General features: G+C 43.7%; 1 protein-coding gene and 1 long non-coding RNA gene across 2 annotated transcripts in view; one reads left to right on the plus strand and one right to left on the minus strand.

Annotated features, from left to right (window-relative positions):
• Nucleotides 1-7,500, plus strand: part of LOC133636407 (uncharacterized) — a 180,996-nt gene that overhangs the window by 12,408 nt on the left and 161,088 nt on the right. The window lies entirely within an intron of this gene.
• The window catches only part of LOC133636025 (uncharacterized), a 3,531-nt gene continuing 2,140 nt past the window's right edge, over nt 6,110-7,500 (minus strand). The window contains exons 2-3 of the long non-coding RNA XR_009822159.1: nt 7,144-7,222; nt 6,110-6,182 (exon numbers count right to left, since the gene is read on the minus strand). This is a non-coding gene — a long non-coding RNA (uncharacterized LOC133636025). The remainder of the gene's footprint in view (nt 6,183-7,143; nt 7,223-7,500) is intronic.

Genomic DNA, 7,500 nt, shown 5'->3' on the forward strand with positions numbered 1-7,500 from the left:
AGAAGAGGTAAAAAAGATGCTTGACCAAGGCGTCATTGATGAGTCCTACAGCCCTTGGTCCAGTCCAATTGTCATCGTCCCTAACCAGATGGCTCCTTGAGGTTTTGCAACGACTTCCGAAACTAAACGAAATCTCCACCTTCGATGCATATCCCATGCCTAGAGCCGATGAGCTGATTGACCGCCTTTGACCTGCCCGCTTTGTCAGCACCATGGACTTGACAAAAGGTTATTGGCAGGTACCCCTGACCCAGAGAGCCAAACCCAAGACGGCCTTCTCAACTCCAGATGGCTTGTTCCAGTACACTGTCCTCCCCTTCGGCATCCACGGGGCCCCTGCGACCTTCCAGCGCATGATGGACCGAATCCTCCGTCCTCACCAAGCCTATGCCGCCGCCTACCTTGATGACATCGTGGTCCACAGCGCAACCTGGGCCCACCATCTGGAACACCTGGAGGCTGTCCTCAGGGCCCTTCGTCAGGCTGGTCTAACAGCGAACGCCAAGAAGTGCCGGGTAGGATGGACCGAAACCGACTACCTCGGGTATACGATAGGCCGGGGGTGTGTGCGACCCCAAGCCCAGAAGGTGGAGAAGATAAGGAATTGGCCCCGCCCCATCACTAAAAGACAGGTGCAGTCCTTCTTAGGTCTGATCGGCTACTACCAGAAGTTTATCAAAGACTTTGCCACAATAGCGGCCCCCCTCAACGACCTCACGCGCCAACGGTCAACCCACCGAGTATCTTGGACCACTGAAACGGAAGGGGCCTTCGAGAAGCTAAAGCAGGCTCTGTGTGAGGAACCCATCCTTGTTGCACCTGACTTCACGAAGCCATTCGTCCTCCACACAGATGCCTCTGGCACTGGGATCGGGGCAGTCCTAGCCCAATTGGTGGGCGCCGATGAACACCCCGTAACCTTCATAGCCGAAAACTGCTAAAGCACGAAAAAAAACTACTCTACCGTGGAGAAGGAGTGTCTTGCTGTGAAGTGGGCCATCCACCATCTCAGGTATTACCTATGGGGAAGACGCTTCACTCTGGTGACCGACCACGCCCCCTCAAATGGATGGCACCAATAAGGACAGCAACGCTCGGGTGACACGCTGGTTCCTGGAACTGCAAAATTATAAATTCACTGTCGAGCACCGCCCTGGAAAGGATATCCGCCACGCCGACGCGATGTCCCGCCGCTACGAAGATGAGGAACAGGAAGCTCCTCGTACCAACAAGGAGCTTAGGGGGGGATATGTGGAGCATCACAATACCTCCGAACAGGTGAGACTGGGCAGAGGGCCAGCCATCACAGTGAAAGCATGCACCAGGAGGTCAAACTACGCCACTCTTTAGGTGTGGTCATTGAAGGCAAGTACATCCCTAATTTTATCCTCAATCAGGCTGAGGTGTGGCCACCTGCCCCAAGGCAGCTGTGGCAGGTTGGCAATCACTGTGTTGGAGTTAAATAGCACCTCGGTGTTTGACTCATGGTGTGGCTGGCTCCCTGCTGGGAAAGGTCTGCTTCCATCGGGCGGTAAGTGTGTTGCTCCACTGAAATATAGTTTGTAATTAGTCTGCTAAATGTGTAAGATGCTTGATTCATTGAATGCTGGGATTATTTAACTTTGCACTGATCAGTTTCTTTGCTATATGTTCCAGGCAATTTAGGAGACATGAAAAAGACTTGGAAAAAGTGACAATTTGTTTGTTTTAATGGAAGCCCCAATCGGGAAGAACTTTAAGTTAACCTTTATTCAGAAAAAACTGACTGAATAAAACAACGCTGCGGCGTTTGAACTTTAAACAAAACTGTCTCTGGGAGGTTGGTTTGTGACCGCACATCACAATTATATATATATGTACAGCCCGGCCCCCGGTCAAAATTTTTAACCCAATGCGGCCCCGAGTCAAAAGGTTTGGAGACCCCTGCTCTTGATCATCAATATTGGAATGAAAACATGATTTTTGGGTACAAACTTTGACTTGAAAAATTCAACTCCAAGAAAGGAAAATAGAGAGGAAAAGGAAAAGAGGATTCAGGGACATTGGCTAATTTGGGGCATTTCAGAAAGTCATGGCCATTAAAAGACCTTTATGAGATCTATTGAGAGAGAGAGAGAGAGAGAGAGAGAGAGAGAGAGAGAGAGAGAGAGAGAGAGAGAGAGAGAGAGAGAGAGAGAGAGAGAGACAGAGAGAGAGAGAGAGAGAGAGAGAGAGAGACAGAGAGAGAGAGAGAGAGAGAGAGAGAGAGAGAGAGAGGAGAGAAGAGAGAGAGAGAAGAGAGAGACAGAGAGAGAGACAGAGAGAGAGAGAGAGAGACAGAGAGAGAGAGAGATGAGAGAGAGAGAGAGAGAGAGAGAGAGAGAGAGAGAGAGAGAGAGAGAGAGAGAGAGAGAGAGAGAGAGAGAGAGAGAGAGAGAGACAATTTCGGTAGTGGAACACCAAGAAAAGGAACAGGGGTTGTTTCACAATCATTCCTTGTCGCGTCCACATTCTAGACTCTAGTTTTACATGTAATGGAGCTGACTTAGCCTGGTTATGGGCAAAGTTCGCATTCTCAGATGACTAATTCTCACATGTTACTCTAGTGTATGTGAATCATATGTGATAGTGCATCCAAATTTGGATAAGAAACATTCATTCTGAAAGTGCCAGCAGCTCTATGATGTAAGGTTTTATCGTAATGACACACAAGCACTTGCATACTGCAAGTCATCAGTTCTTGAATGAAACAGAAGCACTTTTACATTAGGTGGACCCACCAAATACACGTGATAGGTTATTGGTTGATATAGTTCTACAATATTAAATAAAAAATATCATGAATATATTCTCAATATTACTGTCTAAGACCCCTTCTACACTAAGGTTATCCAGGGTAAATCCCACCTAACCTTATCCACACACACAATGGTCGTTTACCCCCCTGCCCCCCCTCCGTCCGCCGGCGCAATGCGACCTAGTACGCATGCGCACGTCATAGTCACCTCCAGTGTTGCTTTGTGTGCAAGTTTTTAAATGTAACTTATCTGAACAATATCCAGTGTTGTGGTATTTCAATTAACTGGAATCCAGGTGTGCTGTGGGGCCCTATTGTAGTGAATCACACCTGAGCCATCATAAATTAATCAAATCTTTAATGGACATGTGAAAGTAAACAATGTGATAAATACAATTTCTACATCAATCAATCTAGGGATCTAGATATCTGGTCAGGACACTCCTCACTCTTTTGCCTTTATCTTCATTGTCCATTCGTTTTTGGTGACTTTATATACTCTGGACCTAGACGTTGAGTCCGCGACATACATGGCGGACAATAATTGATACAGTCTGCTTTGCAAGTCCATAAGCATTCGCCGTTTTCCGTAGTCTTCCCTCGACGGTCAGGTAATACAAAGCACACGCTACCTTTTGTTTAATCCACATCCCGAGTGCACACCAGTACGCATTCATGTGTGCACTGCACTGGGCGCATCTTCGGGAGCGTGCCAGGCGCGTGTCAGTCCGGCTGCAGCAAGCAGCTGCAATCAATCGCCAGCAATCAGCACACCTGTCACTGATCAGAGGACCTGCCTTCATAAGCCTGCACAACCTGCGATCCCGCACCAGAACGTAGCTACCTGTTCAGTACAGTAAGCCTAATCATCAAGCTCTATGCGCGCTCTTATCTCTGTGTTTTCTCCCTCGTCATGTTCATTGTCTCGTGTCCTCCTTGTCGCCTCTCTGCTGCCTGCCTTCGTTCCCCACGTCCACGAGCTATGTGTCTCGTCTCCCCCCTATTCCCTCTGGTTCTCTGGCTGCTTCTTGGATCTCGACCTCCGCCTGGACACGGACTCTGACGCCTCGCTATCGCCCCCCGACTACCTCAACACTTCTGGTAACACTACAGTTAATTTGCACACATAGTCGCACACCACACACATAATTTGGATTACACACTTCATTGTGTAATATATATACTGTGTGTATATATTATTAAACATAGAGCTAAAACGACATCCCTCCTGTCTGTGCCGTCTCCTTCCTCCTGTACACGTAACACTATGGTGACTTTTATCTACTGCAATGTAGAACATCTACTAAACAATGTAGGCTTAAATACAGAGGACCGTCTTTTTGAACGAAATACCTCTGGGTCTGTAATTGTAGTCATTGTATATATTTGCATTTGACGTTATTCTTGCTGCTGTGATAATTATGTCTTGGGGGAGGTGGCTTTAGAAGACCTTATGTCATGACCTGTCACCCACGATCTGACTTTGTCTTGTGTTTCCTTATTTTCTGTATATGTTTCCTTTCCAATGTTATTTTTTTAATTCCACTTCCTGTTTGGCTCCACCACTCCTCTGGCCTCTCTCTCTCACCTGATTGGCAATCTGGGCACACCTGTTACAGGTTGCCAATCCAGCTTCTTTATAAATCAGTTGCCTTTCAGACAAGGCTGGATTATTTTAATTATTACAGTTGTTATGGTGCTTTCTTTGTTTTGCTTTTCAAGCTTGCTTGTGTTTTCTGTGCACACCCTGATTGCGATAATTAAGGACTTGTCTTACCTGTATGTTGTCACCTGTCTCCGCATCTTGGGGTCACAACTATCGCAGCGAAGCGTGTCCGTGACACTTTAGGATCTTCTTAACAACACATGCACATGTGTTTTGCTTTACATTGTATATTCATAGTTTTTGTTTTTTGGTCCTTGTGTGTGCAAATAAACAAATACAAATAAAAATGCAAGACATGCTATTGGTCTAAAGCAGGGGTCGGCAACCCAAAATGTTGAAAGAGCCATATTGAACCAAAAATACAAAAAATACATCTGTCTGGGGACGCAAAATAATGAAAAGCCGTACATAAGTGTTATAATGAAGGCAACACATGACGTAAGTGTCTATATTAGCTATAATAACCTACTATCAAAATGACTATGTGTCGCAGGCTGAAGCAAATCTTTGTTGACAGAAATGTTGAAATGTAATATTTATTCTACACATTTTTGTAACATTAGAAACCATTAGTAACGCTACTCAGAAAGTGAGATCACTTCTGGATATTACTGGCTTTTAATGGCCAAAGGTATAGATGTGTGTGTCCAAGGTAAAGAAAATGGCAGGCTGTCTTCTTTTAATAGATTTATTACAATCTTTGGGAAGCTGGGTAATGTTTGCTGTGGTTTGGAACAACGTGGCACACAAACAACTATCTGAAATGCAGCCAATATTACATACAGATAATGTGTCATGAGACATGCAAAACTAAATTATATACAAAGAGGATAAAAGTAAAGGATATTAAATGTGCTCAAATGTACCTAAAAATGAGGCATAATGATGCAATATGTATATACAGCTAGCCTAAATAACATGTTAGCATTGATTAGCTTGCAGTCATGCACTGACCAAATATGCCTGATTAGCAGTCCAACAAGTCAATAATATCCACAAAGCGCACCTTTGTGCATTCAGGCACAGTATAAAACTTTTGGTGGACAAAATGAGACAAAGAAGGAGTGGAGGATTTTACATGTAAACAAACTGTCCACACTATGGTGGGTTCAAGAACTGCCGAAATTAGTAGGACAAAACGACGTTCACCAAATACTCTCATCAGTGAAGCATACACAAACATATTAAACAGTGGGCTTTCTAACAATTGGGAAGGTTTGTGTCATGTTTGTCCTCAAACAAAAAACATACTAAAACAAAAAAAGTTATTCGATCCTTTTTTTCAAAAATGCTCCAGGGAGCCACAAGGGCGGCACTAAAGAGCCGCATGCGGCTCGAGAGCTGCGGGTGGCTAACCCCCGGTCTAAAGCCAATTCAAAATTACAATACCAATTAGGCGTCAGTCAAAAAAGTGACCAAAACACAATAAATGAGCAAAACATTATAATAATAAAATGTTCCTTACAAAAAATACCTTTGGAAAAAAGTTTGGCGACAATATGAACTTAAATATTACGGTCGTTTTTAGATACTGCCGTGAATCGATCAAGCTGATCGCGTTCAAAGCGATGCTAAATTAGCAGTAAACTCTATGGGCTTTTAAATAGAGAATGAAGCGATACTGCTGAATTGTAACTAAAACAGTTAAAAAAGGTCAGGTTTACTTACTCTGAGGTAGAAGTTTGCAAGGGCAGTTGCATCCAGTTCAGTTCAGTTGATCAAAGCAGAACAAGCAAACACCTGCATAGTACGACAGACACACACACACACACACACACCAGGGTTGGACTCTAATTCAGGTCTGGGCAATTATTTTGACTCAGGGGGCCAAATTTAGAGAACAAAATGTGTCTGGGGGGCTGGTACATCTATTTTTAGGAACACTAATACAAAACCTCACAATGTCTGATTGAATGCTAAAAACGTTATGACAGACCGCCTTAAAAAAATGGAATGGAATTTTAAATTTTTTTACTGAATGAGACACCCAGAATGTACATGAAAATAAAAAATGTGGGATTTACAATATTAACTATGAACGATAAAACACTGAATATTAACATGTGAACGTCACACCCCCCCTCGATCGACATACTTTACAATCAAGCGAAACGCAACAAAAATGCTACAAACACAGCGAAATAGGAACACAAAGGGTAAAAAATAATCCCACCTACAGTCTGATATATCTGATACATCATTAAGCTTTAGTACTTTGTTGTAAAAATCTCCTTCCGCGTCTGTCCCTGACACCTGCATTTCAGGCTGGCCGGTCTGGAAACACTCTGTGGAAACGCTCCCAACCCACACTGCTTGGTGCCTCGTCTGAACTGCTGTGACTTAGATTACCATTGTAACTAATTACATGACCATAGTAACTAGTATATCATGCAAAAGTGCAGATTCCAACCATTGAAATACTTTGTATAGTTCAAGACTTACGGTCATTTGAAAACATCACTGCACATCATTGCACAATTTCAATCTTAAAAACCTAAAAAAATTATTTTGGAAATATCCGGCGGGCCAGATTGAAAAGCTTAACGGGCCGCATGTGGCCCCCGGGCCTTAATTTGCCCAGGTCTGCTCGAATTCAATCACAGCCGGACATCAGAAATTCCCAAACAACACATACATTTTTAAGTTACTACAATATTAATAGAATACCAAAACAAAAACAAATGAAAAATATCATACTCACACATAAGCCCTGGCATTGACGTGGAGATCAACTCAAAGACCAAGTCCTTTCTCACTTCAGCCTGCTCACCTTTGACAGCCTGGTCAAGACAGCCAACAAAATCATTGGTCAAAAAAAATAAAGTGGTCAAACAAGTCTTTTTGTGTTTGCATTTCATTGACTAAATATGCACTGGAATGCATTCAACTTTTGTTTGGAATCAGCTACTTTTCTCAGTCACTGTGGTAGCGTCACTGTGGTAGCGTCACTGTGGTAGCGTCACAGTGCAACGGTGTTGAAGCTGAGCATCCATTGACTTCAAATTTTGAGTAGTAGCCGAGCACCTACGAAAGGCAAACGTGCCAGACATGTGTGAAG

Source organism: Entelurus aequoreus, linkage group LG20, assembly GCF_033978785.1.
Source record: "Entelurus aequoreus isolate RoL-2023_Sb linkage group LG20, RoL_Eaeq_v1.1, whole genome shotgun sequence".
Taxonomy (NCBI): domain Eukaryota; kingdom Metazoa; phylum Chordata; class Actinopteri; order Syngnathiformes; family Syngnathidae; genus Entelurus; species Entelurus aequoreus.